Below are 17,482 nucleotides of genomic sequence, written 5' to 3'. Positions count from 1 at the left end.
TACCCTGTTGCCAGTGGCACCTCTGTAGTGAATGCCATCCTGCGCAAAAGTCTGGAAGCCGGTCTCGTACATGTCCTTGTTGACGCCCATTACGACGTATCCCAGTCGTCTGGTCATTATACTAATGACACGGTCACCCTCAATGACCCTCTTTTCTATCCTACTAGACTGCCTCTTGACCTCTGGGATTGTGCATATGGTCGCATGCACCCTCTCAGAGGCCTCTTTAAACCTATGCATGCCCACTTCTAACTGCCTCTCGAGGTTCTCGCTCTTCCCCTTCAGCGCATCGTTGAGACTAGCCTGGACAATGGCAAGGCTTTCAGTGTCCACGTTAATCCCTACTGGTCTGATTTCACACTTCGGCCGCCACAAGCACGATGTCACAAGGTCACGGTATAGGTGGCTCGAGTTGAGTCGTCACTGAGTCGCTCACTAACGCAACAGGGAAACTGCGTGGTCTCGGGTCGTACTGGAGAAAAAAGGGCTATGTCATCGCAAGTGCCCTTATGCGAGAAAGCACTTGGTCGTACCACTGTTGTAGAGGAATATAACCGTGCTAACGTCGGAATAAAAAACGCGTAGAACATGACCAAAACCGATAAAATCAAAGTAGTATGCCTAAGACGAGTGCTAGAGTATGCGCTGGTCCGGTATAGGTGCTTTAGGTTACGCAATGTCTTTAGGAAATTTAACAGTCAGTTATATCTATTAGTTCTTATTGCAAGTAGTGTTGGTCGAGTTTGTTTTACATTTTTTAAATGCAGAGCAGCAAAACCTAAACGGCGGGCAGAGAAGAACACGAGCGACACACACGTAGTCTGTTAGGTCACAAGTGCTGTGGCGTGAATAGTTCTATATTTCGATATGGCGAAGAAACTAGTTAATGAAATTAGAAAGCAAGGGTCCGACAGATCCACGGTGTTAATATTCTTTAAATTTATTCCGCACGAACAATATCTTTTCTGTACCTGCAACGGTGCCATTGGAACTCTGGAGCCGTGGTTCTGACTATAGTTAGCGCGCTTGGCAACGCATAAACTGTGGAGAATAGAATAAACCATGGAGTCACTTCACTTTTGGACTGGCTGCATAAATACACCGCTTAACTAATTCTATACTATACGGTAATCTATAGTATAATCGATACGGTATGTGGTGCACACCTTGTACAAGTGCTAAGTTCGCCGAAAACGTGCTCTTTCCAAAAGATCCATATTCTCTTACCTCCAGGATTAAATTTCCAGGCTCCAACTGTATAGTATTTGTCGATGTATTTTGTCTTTCTGGTTGGTAGACATACAGGCAAGAACGATCTCTGGAATGTAATCTCTACGTGCACCTGTGTATTTTTCAGAGAAAATTAGCGGTCTTTGCGTAGACAAGCGCCAGACATATTTTAATATCTGTAGGAGCTGCCAGCTGTGCTACCTTTTGTTGTTAAAAGAATACAAAAAACCACCGAGCTTCTGAGCCATTAAGAAAAATTATCAATAGCGACAGATTACAGGAATAAATTGATGCATATAAATCTAAAAAAGCATGGGCGAAGAAAACGATCCTTACATCTTTATTTTTTTTGCTTATTTGCCTTTCATACCACAGCTTTTTTATTATTTTTTTATTTCTTTATTATTTTTTATTATTTATTATTTTGCTTATTTGCCTTTCATACCACAATGCCACGCATTAAAAGGTCATATTTGGTGGCATAACGGGATATGAATTTACTCGACGAAGTGCCAGCGCAAATATTGCCATCGAAGCATGCAATTTAATACTTCAAAAAGGTAGCGACATCAGAGTGGTGGCTTGTTTGATATCTTTTCCTTCTCAGCCGAAAGCAATCCATGGAGTAGCGTTTTATGCTGAGGGACACAAGATGCTGAAAGACGGCACCTTTCCTCTATTCTGAGGTGAGGCTCATTGATAATGATTTTTTCTTTAAAGTATTACCTGCAGCATGGCAACGTCATTATGGTAAGTAGCTGTCTTGAATTTTGGATGCACAATATATCGGCTTGCCCATAGCACTGGGCCCCACGGTTTGGGTGTTGAGTTGAAGTGCACGTAGATTGATTGGATCGCGTGGGAACTGGATGGAAAAAAAAAGAAATGAGGAAAGTTGTGACAGGCTTAACAAAGAACACGTGGTTAAGGGTGCATTCATCACACTTAGAAGCGTCCCACTCCGGATAGCGGGCAGTCTAAACTAAACAGCTACTACGTCATTTCACTTCGCGCTATTATCAATGCTGGCGTAACTTTTAAGTTTCGCATGAAGAAGCGCAGTTGCTGCCTCGTTTTTGTTCGTTATAAACAGATATTCTTAATGGACAACATACACTAAGAAACAGGCTCCATAGAGGCAAGTTAAAGCGAAGGGCGTTAGACAAACCACGACACCGTGCGTAAGCACTGATACTAAACCAAACATTCAAAGCCGAGACCAACGAGCCGAGCGAACCACCCTAACCTGAATACATGTGTAATTAGCACAGATTCGAAGATGGGAGCAGCGGAACTTTTAAGAAACCATCAGGCGTGAACTACGGATGAACACAATTACAACGAGAAAAACGTTATATAAAAATAAGCGCTGAGATATATATAAGCGTGTCACAAAAAGTCAACAGTAAGACGAAAAAATTTGTGCGGACACTTATGTCCTTCAAGGGTATATATGACACGACAGCGGTTCCTCTTGACACACGGTGTCCTAATTCACAATTACTTTGTGAAAGACCAGAACACCATGCTGTGCGAACGTGCCTGCGTGGCACGGCGGTAACGAGTTTGAGTCGCAGCCTAAGTGGCTCGGTTCCTGTTCGGGCTCCATAGGTGCACTTACTATGAATACAGAGATAGGTCTGCAGCGTAGTGACTTGAGAGGCAGCGCTTATAACGCGAGTTATCTCAACTGTTTTTATACGAGGAGGAAGGCAGCGGCAGGCTTCCCGAGCTGCGCTGCCGATGAGAACTGATGCGCTGCTGGTGTAACCGGCGCCATCTATGGGGGCGTGTTGTAACAGCGACCTTTTTCGACCAATCCGGATTTTTCTGTAACGGCGCCAACGCCGGCAGCGCCGAAACCGGCTTTTCTGCAGAACCGGGATCTTAGGCTGTCGCGTGAAAAGCAAAAAGCACCAAAAACGGAAACACGAATAGGAAAATGCCATTTTTGAGCGCAACTGCTAAGGTTCTTGAGCAATAGGCGCCGGCATCCGAACACGCGCTGCCAAATGGGGGCGGCTCTGGGTTTCGTCTCGCGACCAGCACGTGTACAATGGACAGTGTTTTGGGTCCCTTAGCCTGCCCTAGTCAACAGAGAAATGGAAAGAACTTTTTGTTATTTATTCAAAGGACACTGGACATCTTGACAAGCTCGGATTTCACCTTGCATGTTTACCCTCATGCATTCTTCACGCTGCGAACTTTATTAGCCCATTTGTTGGCTGTGTGCTTCATAAATTCTTATGTTACATCATTTCTCGCCGATGCACGTTATACTCCACGAGGCGGGAGCCGGAGCAACGGAAAACTGCGTTGCAACGCCATCTACAGGCGGAATCTGGAATCGAGACAGCCAATAGGTGACCTTATAAGCAGGCATGTCGCTTGGCTCGTTTGAATGTGTCGTGCTTTAGCTCACCGAAATGGCACAGTTTTCCGTTGCTCCAGCTCCCGCCGCGTGGAGTATACCACTTTTGCCCCCGATAATACATGCTTTCTGAGACACTTTTTTCTGTACATATTTTTCACTCGGCATTATGATTCGGTTTCATAGCATGACTCTACACTCCAGGCATGACCTAGGCATGGTCTCGCTCGCTCGGGCCCTAGCCGATACTCCCGACCTTCATTTCCTCTTCTATGCAGACGATCTCCCCTTGTGGGTCACCACTGGCTCACCGGGAGAGGTCCTAACTACACTCCAACAGGCACTTAACACCATTTCCTCACACCTCTCCCAAGCGGGCCTGCAACCCGCTCCGGAGAAGTCTGAACTTCTACTCATAACACGCAGTAAATATCAACGTACAATGAACGCCTCCATCTCCCTCACCCTAGCCGGACAACGCATCCCCCGTGTCGACTCTTGTCGCATCCTGTGTATGCCACTGACCTCCAACACTTTCACCTCTGCCGTCAATCAGTCCATACGCACATGACACTCAATCACACACTTACTCCGCCGCGTAGGTTTATAACATGCCGGCCTCTCCGAGACACATGCCAGCCGTCTTGCTCAAGCGCTGGCCCTGAACAAATTTTTATACTATGTCCCTTACTGCCCCCTTACAAGTACACAACAAGACAAACTAATCCGGGCCCTCAATACACTATACAAAGCAACACTAGGGCTCCCCCCTCAGGCTTCTACAGACACCCTATACAGAATGGGCCTTTTCCATCCCCTTCCAGCCCTCCTTAACCTGCACCGAGAGAGACAAATCGTCCGCCTGTCCATTTCATCAGCTGTGCGGTGGATACTATTACAGACTCCCTATGCACCCATCTCTTTCCCAGACCCACCGCAGTCTCCGATCTATCCCCCTAACCTCCGCCTCGCACCCATTCCACGCAACATGTCCGCCCACACACACGCAGGCCGCCGCCAGACATACGCATACAACCACAAGCCACCCTTGGACGCGGCGGCGGTGACATACACCGACGCCTGTCTCACGGAAACCGTGGGATCTACAGCAGCCTTCTTCCTCCACCCTTGCCTCTCTACAACCAGCACTCACACAGCCGGTCCATACACCTCCCCGCCCTCCACTCTCGCCCTAGAAATACACGGGATCGCCGATGCCATCACACACTTTGGCACCCTACCCCCCGCCCCCCAATACGTTGTCTATACAGACTCGCAGGCAGCTCTGAGTGCCTTCCATGAAAGAGCCCTCCCTTTCCCTACCCGATCGGCCTTAGATGCCGCCCTCTTAGCATTAAGCCCCCGACCGGTGACCCTTCGGTGGATCCCTGGTCACATGGGCATCCCCGGCAATGAGCTGGCTCACCAGCTTGCCTGCGAAACTGTACACCGGGCGCCGGGGATCTCATGGACGAGCCCACCGACGGAGCAGGCGGTCAGGGCTTACAGACACACTGTTGACGAATACTACGCGCAGCAAAAATTGGATTTAGCTGATTTACCACCAACGCACCCATCCTTATCGATCCGTGAAGGTCGCATTCTTCGCCGAATACAGTCTAATCTCCTACGTACACAGCCAAACTTTATCTGTACCGGCACACTTCCACACCTCAGTGCCCAAACTGTCCACACACATATGCAGACATAGAACACTGCCTTACACAATGCTACGTAGCCTTCCAGTCCCCCGCCTATCCTTTCTCGCCACCCGCACCGTGGCCCATCTGGCTTGCCTCCTGGGACGTGAACGTGGAACGCGCCCTCGTCACCTTGGCCTAGGACCTATTGAACGCCTAACATAAAGGCTGTTAATAAAAAGTGTCACAACACCACCACACTCCATATTTAGCTTTATTGCTTATTTATCAGCTCTCAGCATGAAACACGCATGGCCCAGATTTTTTAAACTGCGTTAGCAGCATCGCAATCTGTGTTTGAAGACGGTAGCAAATTTTGTTCTTCAAATTATAAAATGTCTGAAGGCCATTCTTATGAACACGCTTTGCTGCAGGACCAGAATATCTCCAGATGACAGACAAGAAGCAACATTCACGCTTAGCACTTTTTTATCCAAAACATTTCTTCTGCTTTCAGTGTGGGGTATCAATGTTCAGTGTAGCATACAGCTATTGTAGCAGTACACTACATGTGTGTTCGAGAGGGCTGCATAAGTTGGTCCAGAGAGCCTTAATAAATGATTTTGACCGAAATGCATTTGTGCAGTCAATGGATTACTTTCACAACTGAAGATAATAGACTGCCAATGTGTTGCAAATATCAAGACTTTCCACGTTATGTTGGCCACATTCGTTAGCCTATAGCAAGCAGAAATGAGATGACCATGCTTGGAACTAGGGGAATAAGTTGTATGTGCGCTGCATACGATGAAGACGCTTGACTCAGATAGCCCATATGCGCTCAGCAGCGCTATCCCAAGACGTCCCTTGTTCAGAAGGCTTCGAGCGATGCTGTGGTCTGCAAAGGTTGAACGTGCTCAAAGATTTTATGCAAATCGTGCTCAAAATTGTGTGCAAACAAATGCACTTGATGAACTGGAAGGGCCTTGAGTTAGCTTTGCATTACGGCCTTGTTTTAACTGTTCTCTAGAAGAAGTATTAAAAAAATTTCTTGCAGTGTATGCGTACGGCTCTGCGCACTTTTTCAAGGTGTGTACATGGTTTAGCGCGTGCATGAGTTGCTTACTAATTGTTTTCGTGTTGCACTTGGGAGCAAATCCTGTCAACCAAAACTTCCGCACTAATGGCATAGCGTCATGGCAAAAGACGGAGTTTCTTACTTTTTACTTTATCAGAGGTGACACACGTCCGTAGTGTAAAATGTCAACGCACTAATTGGGCACGAAAGGTCAGCTAGCATCAAATATGCGCCGTTGTGATCCAATGCAGCACCCAGAGCGCACGACGAACAGGGACCCCGCCAACGCTACGTTGTTCAAGCGCTTCGTGAAAGAAGATATCTCGAAACTGCCCCGCTCGCCGGAATATTCCTACACCTCCCTCCCGGCAAACACACACCAAGACAGAGACTGGCGAACAGGTGCGGTGAACCTGTTCCGACGCCAGGCCGAGAAGCCGTGTCGCTTTTGGAACACATCGCCGAGAGCGGCTTCATGCTTCTGTGCTGTTTGGCGAGGTCCACTGATCAAAAGCAATAACGCTTCCCGTGTCGAGGCGCGATTCCGGTGTGCCACCTTATCGCAATATTCATTTCAATGCATCGATCGCTCTGCGACACGACGGCAAAATTGACGAACAAAATATCAAACCAGCTTATACTCGGCGCATTTAAAAACAATCCTAGATCCTTGCGTAATGTCACGACGCGAGGCATGTAGAATTTCAACACGCAAGGCCTAACACACCATGCCGAAAGCCCATCCACCGCCACTGAGAAACACAATGGCGCGCTGGGGCCCCTAGCAACAACGATGCCGTACGCCGTTGCTAGTGGCCGAGTTATCACAGCAGCAACAACAGCGTCGCTAGTGGCCCGACTTTTTAAGCCTAGATTTTGGCGTCACTTCCGCCACACTTTCGACACTGCATTGGGAATATGAAGGCCCTCCCCTGGCCTCATACTGAAGTCCTATCACACCCCGGCGCTCAGAAACCGAAACCAAAATCATTAAATATAAATATTGCAATAGTAAATTCTTTTCTGCAAATATATGAATTTCGCAGCATCCATCACGCACCCTAGCGCAATACGCACGTTTGGAAAAAGAACACGCCAACCAAAAATGTGATGTCTCCACCCATTTAAAGCACCGACGTTTGGTCCGACAAGTACAGAGAATGCACACTTTTCTGAATGGGGGGAAGGGTTTCTGGCAATTTTTGCGATGGGCTAGCTGGTAAATAGTAGACATGAAAGAAAACAAGGCTGAGGAACAGTACAATAGAAAACATGATATTCCTGGCCTTTATTCGTAGAACTATCTAGTCTGTCAACATAATCTCCAAGAAATATGTTTCCTCTGCAGAAAGAGAAACGTAAACCTGCTATAAACACAACGTCACCATTGCGGCTATGGTCGATTTGCTTATGGCTCCAATTAGGAAGGCGCTTAAATCGCGCCTTCGGTTCGAATCCAGCTCACGTCCACTAAGTGTGCTTTCGTTATCACGTATACGTCCACTTTCGGGTCGGGAATTCGTTTTTTTTTTTCGGCATCAGATTCAGCGTGGTTTTGGGAGGTTGTTTGGGTGAGAATGTCGTGGATGGAGGCTAAGCATATACCGTGACACACAGTTCACAGCTCAGCGCAAAGCATTCACTGAAAAGAGTGAAAAGAAAAATAAATAAAAGTTGTGGTGGTTACTTACAAGCAGTGAGCAGCTGTTAGGATCACACGGTTGGTGATAATGCTCCCGCTGCAAAAGAAAAGACGTCCTCCCTTGGTTTTAATAGATAGCTGCACCTGCATCGAAGATAGAGAGAGCGGTTATTATTGGTGTCATTTCGTAATCATTCATGAATGTATAGTAAAAATTGAATAAGGACTGAACGTCGCATGTATAAATACGGCCGCAGGGGTCTAGAAGCCAAAAGTGTTGTCTGTGGCCAACAACATAGTGATACATTTTACTTCGAAATGCAATGGATTTTTTTTCTGGGATAGCGGCATTAAAGAAGCAGACAAAACCATCATCGTTAGGCTCTAAGGTTGCCGTTGATGGCTACTTTGCGCCAAACTGGCTACTTAACGGCCCTGTCTGGCGAAGAAAATTTCAGGTTGCCTACTTGGCTAGTTTCCGACTACTTTGAGCTTTTATATCAGCCGATTGCTTAGCCATTTTTTTGTAATTGCATACATGACAGCAAGCAAAAATTAAGTCAACCCACTATTTCTGAGCTTTGCTCTCGTGGTGGCCGATGCGTGCACGCGCCCTCTCCGCCGGCGGCTGCAATGGTGCGCATCAAGGCACCCACAGAGACATGTGCGGAGCTATGTAGATGGCATAAAGCTACGTAACACTAGAAAACGACAACTACAATACCGGCGACAAAACGCTTGAGCAGTCCAAAGTGACAGAGCTTCTGTTTAACTACTTCAGCGTGCCGAAACCACCGTCTGCCAAGGGATGGCACAAAAAGTTCAACGCGTAGATTCTGAGAAGAATGGCGAAAGGACCACAAATTTGGGTGCAAGCAAATGAGTAATTAGCTCCTTATTGCATATCTAGTCCGCCTTGGGGGATTCCGGTGCACCAGCACTGTTCCGACTTCGAGCTGACGGTTAATTAGCTCGCGCCCTGTCATCTGCTAGCCGTCCTTGGATAGTGCTGTTGATAGAGCGAGTACCGCAGACAGGCGGTGGTCGCGGGCCCGAACCCTGTGTCAGAAGGAATTCTTCTTCAACTGCGAATTTTCTATGAAAGCTTTATTGTTTTCTTGCACATATTTTTGGCACCGCTTGGTTGGATGCTAATGTGCTCTTAGTAGTTTGTACAGTTCTACTTCACCTTGAGGATTACCCTAAACATTGGACTAAAAACCCTATTTATTTTAGATAAGCTCCGTGAACGCGCACTAAACTTTTAGTAGTTTATTTACTTATTCGCAACGCCTTCCGCTAGAATACCAAGCAAAAGGGTCGAACTGTTGAGCGCTTTTCTGTTTCTTGGGTACATTAATACAAACTGTATGCATAGTGGCTTTTGGCTATTTTCAGCTTGACTTCTGCATGTTTTTAAAAGCTGTCCAACGGCAACTCTATCATTAGCTGAGGTCTAACAAATCGCAGGAAGCTGCGAGCAAATGAAAATTACAGCCTTCGGTCGCTTGGACTGAACTACAGACCTTCTTTGTTTCAAAGCCTATTCTTAACGCACTGAGTTCAGATGTAGCCGCTAGAATTCTGAGATATATCTATATATCGTATTGGTAAGCCTCGGTGTTGTAAAGAATACGATTAAAAATAAGCGTGCGTAAAAATGGTCTTCGTGTTTAAATCAGAAGTCCAGTCGCTTACGTGTAGTCGTAACTAAACGTTCGTTTCGGCTTGAGCTCACATAATCAGGAGAAAATTTGAGAAACTATTGAAACGCTTACTTAGAATTTATAATGCAGCGTCCAAGCAATTACTTGAAACTCGGATTACCACTTCAGACTGTGGGCAGTGTGCTTCGAATGGTTTTTTCTGCAAAGCTTTTAAAGCAGCACGTGTACTTCGACAGAGACATATTCTAAACAGAGCTGATTGGCCTCAGTATTTGGCCTCAAGTGAAATGTGCAAACATGCAGACAGAAAAAACGATGTCTTACAACCCATGGCATCGATGTCTTATTTATTTCCCCTTCGTCCACAAATCTGGGTGACAGACTAGGACTGGTCTGCCCGCAGACTGCAAATATTGAAAAAGGAAACCATCCGCTTTACTTGCATGATGAGACAATATATTGAGGCAAAGGCTAATCTGGAGTATAAACTGGAAGAGATTTGTGTGCAGCTCAACTGCCTAAAATTCGTTTCGAGATACACACATGTTTGAAGCTTTTATTTATTTATTCAGGTACCTACAGCGCCCGTTGAGGGAATTTTTGTAGCTTAAATAAGTTGGCTACTAATATCTAAATTTTCGCACCAAACAAATTTTATAATTATCCAACGGCGGGAGAGGAAAATGAGAGCAGTGATTGGCAAACAGGCATCCTAGTAAACAAGGTTTTGAGTCACCTTCTCGAGTAAGCACAATATGTAGCCCTCAACAATTTCCAAACATTTAATTAACAAGCCATGAAATTCGGGACCAAAAACAAACGCATAACATGGGGTCATAAATTCTAACGTAAAAACAAGGAGCCGTAAAATCGGGGAAGGAATGAGGGGAGGGAGACAACCTTTCATTCCTGCCAACAAAGAAACATCAGGGGGCTTCGTTTGTTGAGTTGGTCACCTCTGCCCTGTCTATAGTGAGTACACGGCGGGGACGACACGGTCAAAATGCGCGGCTGTGGGCTGCCCCGGCAAAGCAGCAATTGAATGTAAGCTTCCGCTGCGCGAGAGCCAGGCGCGGTTCGCATTGGTAACGCCCAACCTCAGTACTGGATGAGTGAAACGAGTGTTAGATTTATCTTTTTATTTTTAATTTCCCAATTGAAATAACTATCATTTGCATGCTCCAGATTTGAATAATTCTTTTTGCAGTGGTCTCTGGAACGATGTTGCAATCATTCAACGATATTATTCGGCAATAAAGAAAGCTTCGCGGTGCCCCTTTCTTGCGTTTGTCAAGGACGCGTCTCTCTGCAATGAAGGTCAAATTGGCCAATACAGTAATCATGTGACCACACCATATCAGACAGCAAGAGTGGGCGCGTAGCGCCTCTATTTATTCCTAAGCTTTCAGTCCGCGTATACGTGCTAGTATAGCGGCCATCGAAGTGGGGCCTCACGGGACCACAATTTGCATAAATTTTGGGGGTCCCCCGTTTGACGCAGAATGTTCGAAGCGTTTTGAAATGACTTAGCATGTTCCTGAGTATAAAAGAATAGTTAAGATGAAGCCCAAAATATGTGCGGGAATCACTACGACGAGCTTTCCACCCCTAAACTGTGCATTCCGAGGACTTTCAGGCGGCTGTTACGGCCTAACCGTTTCTCGCTAAGGGTCCCGGATGGTGCGAAACGGTTCGTCGTGTTGTGATGCATACGTTTATAAAACTTATTAACTTATATAGCGAAGAAATATACCGCATATAGCGAAGGTCACTGTAAATCGTAGTACGAGTGCAAAGTACATGAGGTAGATGGCGGTGCTTGTGCTTCGAAGGGGCTTTACTTCGAAGTATGGCGCGTGAAGCAGTCACCGCCGTACAGCGTCGAGGCTCGGCCTTCATGGCGGCCGTCTTGGGCAGGCGTAGAAATGCCGGGAAAAACAGCGTCGACCGGTGCTCTTGTTCAGCATGCTGTTTCGCTACCGGACCCAGCTGTATAATGTTTTGCCTATATACTTGCTATTCTGAGCAATTTTTGCTGATTGAAATAAACGAGAAAAGAACTCGCCTTTGCTTGCATGCGTAGCTCACAGAGAAAATGCGTGCATAACTCACAGACATAATGACCATTACGCAGCTAGGTCAGCACGTACTCTTTGGCCGTCTGGTATGCTCAGAGCGGTTGTTTTGACTACAGAAACCGCTTTATAAAGCAATGCCTTATGTACTGCCAGAACATGGAGTAGTTTATAACGTGCATTACCTTGCAGATTTTGCTGCACTTCAGACGGGTACTTACGCGTTTGACACTGTTACACTTCGACTGGCGATATGTAATTAGACGGGGAAGAAAAAGTTGCATGCGGGATGAGCGTTTGTACTGCGTAGGCACTTTGCTTCCTCGCGACCGCTTTCTTAAAGTGACGCCGCTGTACATGCCATCTCACTACAAAAGTTTCTTCGACCCTAAGAGAACTGCCAGCCATATACTCTAAACACCCTAAATTTCGCGAGGACTCAACATTTGCGATTGTTGCGAATTGCAAAGACCTCGCGAAGAATTGCTGCCCCCAATGTTTGAGAAAAAGAGTACTTGTGAATAGACCACTTGCAAAGTTCTAGGACGGCTGACACACAGGCAGGTTTTCTGCAACCGAACATCTTTGTTCACCGATTGCTTTTTCACTTCCTACTCTGCCCACAAAGGTGGTTAGCACCAGGGGAAATGCATCCACCAAACCACTATTGGGTTCTTTTACGAAAACGAGAGAGGGTGAATGTCCCTTAATCTGCGTCAACCTGAAGCCTTGGCAATTGCTACCAGCTTTCAAGATTGAGTGTAAATTGCCGAAAGGGTGCAATGGTGCGATAAATTACCAGGCTCGAGTTGCTTCTCATGTTCGCACCGCGACTCTTAACCTGAAAGGCGAGATCGTGAGTCAGTAAGGTCATGGTGTGACACTACGCGAATGATGCTGATGTCGACTGTCATTCACTGAGTGAAACTCTCTCGTGTCACAGGTATACAGCAGACGCAACGGTCCATATATTTAGCTTATGAGACTTTACATATCTCACAATTCAAATGTTCTGCCAGCTTCGATGCTTCGAGCTCTGCGAGATGGATGAACAAGCCCCCCAAAAGTTATCCAAACCTCACAAGGTTAGTGCTTACAAGCGGATGAGTGAAGCGTCGGGGCATAATTTTATTCCTACCGGAAGAGCATAATTGTGTGCGACATTTATAATTTGAGACAGAAAAATCAATAGCGCGAAAGGGAGACAAACACATGAAACACCGACGCAGGACTTGCGCTTGTAAAAAAGATTTATAAAAAGATTGCGCAAAAAGTTTTATCGCAAACACACACACATACCACGAGATAGACGACATATACACAAGCGCTTTGTGCTTGTGTGTGTATTTAATGAAAAAGATGTTTAATGATTAATGATGTAGGTACCATGGCTTACTTTGTAGATCACGTTGTCATTCGCTTTCCAGTCTCCGTGCTTCACTTTCACCTCAGGTACTGTTCTCCGTCTCTAATCCCGTGTAAAACGAAAACATCCGGCACCTTGTTTTACCGAGCCGGCACACAATGGAGTGCAACAGCCTGGCATGATAGTTTCCACGATATAAAAACTAAATTGCCCAGCATCCCGCGCACGTCACAACAGCTTCGCACACTCCGCAGCATTGGTATGAATAGCGACTTGCCCCAGGATGGCGAACGCGGAGAAGGCGGCGGCGCGGCGCGTGCCATCGCGTGTCGCCACCCTGTATGGCGACGCTGAGTACTTAGAAGGGGTGTTTTCGAAAAGGAAACATTCCGGATGTTTCCTTTTGAAACTTAAGGTATAGGTCAACTAGAGTCTTGCTTTGAGCTTGTTGGCAAGAATGCATTATGAAAAGAAGCCGCGCGAATGAAAAAGGACGAAGCTATAGGTATAGGCCCTTTTGGAGGAACGGAGTTTAAGCGCTACCCTGGGTAGCTGTCATTACTCACAGCATGTTTGGTGTGCGGTGGAAAGTACATTAATTTGATTTACGTTTTTGTTCGGGTTTCTCCAACAATCCCATGGGTGCTGATAGCTTCCTTGACGCGTTTTTTTTTATCTGATCAGCAGCATTGTCACCAGCCAGACTTCCGATAAAAAAGCACTCCGTCGTTATTTCCGCATTTTGCGGAGCAGAAAGGGCCACATGGTCATAAGCGGACCGTGAGGGAGGGACTTACATTTGTGGTTGATCTTCCACTCCGTCCATGCGCCCCCCTGAATGAGAATAAGTTTCGCTTTCTTAACATCAGAACTGCACCATGGCTTTAAATTCATCATATTTTGGAAAAGATTAGTAAGAAATTAAAAATGTATACTGCCTTTTCTAAACATTAATGCTCATTAATAGCATCCGCCGTTGGTATATTTGTGCACATTAGTGCTATGAAGTGCAGCGGTGATAACTGTGGGTAGTGAACAATGCGCACTAAAACAATTCAGGCCGCACGTCTGCCTTGATTTGGAGGAAAGCGCTGGCCTTGTCGGTTTGTACTGCGTGGTATTGTTTCCTCATGTGCAGCGAACTACCTTATTAGGGTGCTCTGCAAATGGACAACACCAAAATACGTGGAAATTAACTGCTTTGCTTGAAAGTTCCCTCAGTGTTGACTGTGCGACGAGCACAAATAGTCTCAACACTACAAGCTACTCATCAGTTAACAGTGTTAAACTTGGTCTTTGCAAGGAATCAACGTAGGAAAGCTTGCACAAAAAGAGAGAAATTGGGGTTGCAGGTTAAGTTCATATGCCAGTGCCTATTGAGAGCATCTGTGTTAATACAAGAAAATTGGAATAAAAAGGCATAGTACGCGAGTGAATGAAATTTGCGTTACTTACTTTAGTTGAAATGCAGAAGAGTAGCGCGAAGCAAAACAAGACATGTCGCATGTTGTTTGAGGAGCTGCTGTGGAGAACTTATTGGGGTCTTGCTTGGCGGAGCCGAAGGATCAAGGTTTATGAGGAGGAGGCGCATCGGTTCTCTGACTACGCATCAGCGGTTCACACGCGCGAAGCGTAGTCCGATATGAAAACCTTCATATCCTTCAAACCTTCAAGAGATTAAGGTTTCGTTCCAAATGCACTTTAATAACCATTGAAAGACGGAAGGTGAGAAAAAATTGACGCTTTTATTGCTTGGCTGAGATGTTGACACCTCAGAGGCGTTGAGTCCGCATTCAGGGCTTCTTCTGTTTATATGATTTTTTCGCATCGAGGTTTTTCGAACATAAATATCCACCGGGCGTGTGTACCCGGTCTTTCAGTTAGCCTCGCAGAGGAAGAGGTAAAATAATGTTTACCCCTGGCTTTTAAACATCTTGCAGGGTGTATATAACTATTTCTTCCTTATTATCCTACTTCGGGGTCATCTGAACGGCCTAATTTTAATTTATCGTGGATCAATTGTCACCGCGTTCAGATATCTTACTTATAAAGGATACCTGCAAAGTTGAATGTATGAACAAAGAAAACAAAAAAGCCGAATGAAAATGAGTGCTATATACTATGTAGCATAACATGGTGCAAACAAAGGACAACATGAAAGCACGAGCCAAAAAAATGAACGCAAGCAGTTAGCAGTTTTGACGCGAAAATGGGTGCCAGCTACTGAATTAAAGCGAATTTATGTGAGGAGTTCTCTGGACAAGAGATATCTGGTATAGATACCTGGAAGTACACACACACTTCCAACTCTTAAAAATATTCTTACATACTCAGCACGTACTGAGCCCGTATTGGGGCCTCTATCTACAACATTCGGCGACGGGGACGGTGAGCGCAGCACGGCCAGGCCATCCAGCCTCTTCTACGTCCACGCTGAGCTCATTCTCTCATTCACTCACAGACTACCACACGGGCTTCTGGGTCATCTAGATGCATTTACGCATCCTGCATTCACGAACAGTCTACGATAGCGTTTGAAGCAAGCAGACAGTCCGTATTGTGACAACTGCGGATCATTATGGGCTATAATTCGCACTATCTTCGGGTGTCCAGCATACGCCAACGAACTTGCGCGCTATGAACAATGCATGCAATTTGCCACCCAAGTGCCACTCACAGTGGACTCTATATTAGGCCCTTTATGCTGCTACTTACACCGGCGACATGCAATGATATTCTTATTTGCCCATTTAGATGGTATTGGTACTTCAGACAGACTGTGAATTGACCTTACACGTGATCATCCCGCCGTACCTGCAGAGAACTTGTCTTCGGTATCATTAAAAGTAGCCATCATGCAGTGAACTATAGCGTTGTAACCCTCTTCAATGACCACGCTCTTTTTTACCGCCCTTCTTAAATCCTTACTCCCCCATTCCCACCTTTACACAGAGTAGCATGTCAGCGAATATTCACGCCGGTTAAAATCAGTTTTTCATTAAAGCACGTGCTGAGTGCGTGCTGATGGCGCTGCAAGTAGATCCGGGTCATCTCACCTTAAGCCATGTTCTTGGTATGTGGCCCTGTCGGACCTGCTTTGAACACTAACTCCTCAGTAGGAGAAGAGCAAGCTAGGAAAGAAAATAAGAAATGCGTGTTTGGTTGGTTGGCTGGAAGCACAGGTGGGTCCCCCTGGAGGGGTTAGATCACGTTGCCGACGGTCGGTGGGACAGTAGGCGGACGACCTAAGCCTCTGCTGGCAGGATCAATTCATACATACTTCCGATGTCTGAAAAAGCGTGAAGAGCTCTTGACGGCTAGTACCTAGTTGCTTGGAAACTGCCCCACCCTATTATGTCTCTCGCACTTGCAGCTCTCCAAAACCGCTTGCGATGAGAACTTCGACGACTACCGCGCTTCTACTTCACCCACAGTTCCTGATGTTCACCTCTTCGACACCGAACAACTCAAGGACACGACATTAACGTCGCTCTTCGATGCCGCACATGATTCCCCTGCTAACCGTTTCTGTGTCCGTGCCGGTTTACTTTGCAAAAAGAATATCACGCCCGGTGGTGTGCGGTTTCTTCTCCTCGTACCGGAGAGCCTTCGCATCGCTGTTCTTTGAAATGACGCATGACGACGCCACGTCTAGCCTCTTGGGAGTTGCCCGGGCTCTCCACCGCACCAAAACGATTTTAGTGACCCAAAATGCGCCAAGAGATCCAACGCTACGTGGGCAGCTGTGTAGAATACCAGCGTTTTAAGGCCCTTACGACGTGTTCCCTGGCCAGTTGCACCCTGTCACACTTCCGACCGCAGCATTTGAGCAAGTGGGCATTGACCTGATAGGCCCTTTTCCCCGGTTTGCCAGTGGTAACCGCTGGGTTATCGTATGTGTCCACCTCCGAACATGGTACTGGGAAACAGGCGCCGCACCGTCCGCCACTGCTCCCGTTGCGTCTCTTTTAAGGCGGAAGCCTTTAATGCCTCATCGCTGTAAACAGGAGTTGTCGACAGAAATATCACGCTTTTCAATTGGTCGAAACGGTCGTGACGTCAGAGTGCGCGAATTTCAAATGGGCCCAATTGCACTTTGGCTAGTAACCATGCAACCAGTTAAAGGGATCGTATAGTGATGCTCCAAGTAAGCGGGAATGAGTTTAGTTAACTGCTTTAATTACACTTAGCCTAATTAACCTTTCTAATCAGGCCAGAAAAATAAATAAAACCGTGTAGGAAATTGGTCGACTTCGGGAATCGAACCCCGGTCTTCGGAGTGCAAGACGAGCATGTAAACACTCCGCCACGCCAGCACTTTTTTCTTCAACATGGTATTTATTACAGTGATGTAATGTTCTATGTACATGAACTATATACATGCCGTTATGAAAACAGTGTTAAACAATATAT

The 17,482-nt window shown here is 46.3% G+C and overlaps 1 long non-coding RNA gene across 1 annotated transcript in view; it reads right to left on the bottom strand.

Annotated features, from left to right (window-relative positions):
* Positions 1-639: 639 nt before the first annotated feature.
* LOC149327086 (uncharacterized) overlaps positions 640-17,482 on the bottom strand; it is a 107,629-nt gene continuing 90,786 nt past the window's right edge. Inside the window, exons 2-5 of the long non-coding RNA XR_016285904.1 lie at positions 9,953-10,032; positions 8,011-8,105; positions 1,957-2,095; positions 640-1,342 (exon numbers count right to left, since the gene is read on the bottom strand). This is a non-coding gene — a long non-coding RNA (uncharacterized LOC149327086). The remainder of the gene's footprint in view (positions 1,343-1,956; positions 2,096-8,010; positions 8,106-9,952; positions 10,033-17,482) is intronic.

This window comes from Amblyomma mixtum, chromosome 10 (assembly GCF_055824585.1).
Source record: "Amblyomma mixtum isolate Tamu chromosome 10, ASM5582458v1, whole genome shotgun sequence".
Taxonomy (NCBI): domain Eukaryota; kingdom Metazoa; phylum Arthropoda; class Arachnida; order Ixodida; family Ixodidae; genus Amblyomma; species Amblyomma mixtum.
The sequence above is the reverse complement of the archived record's forward strand: the minus strand, read 5'-3'. Positions and strand labels throughout refer to the sequence as shown.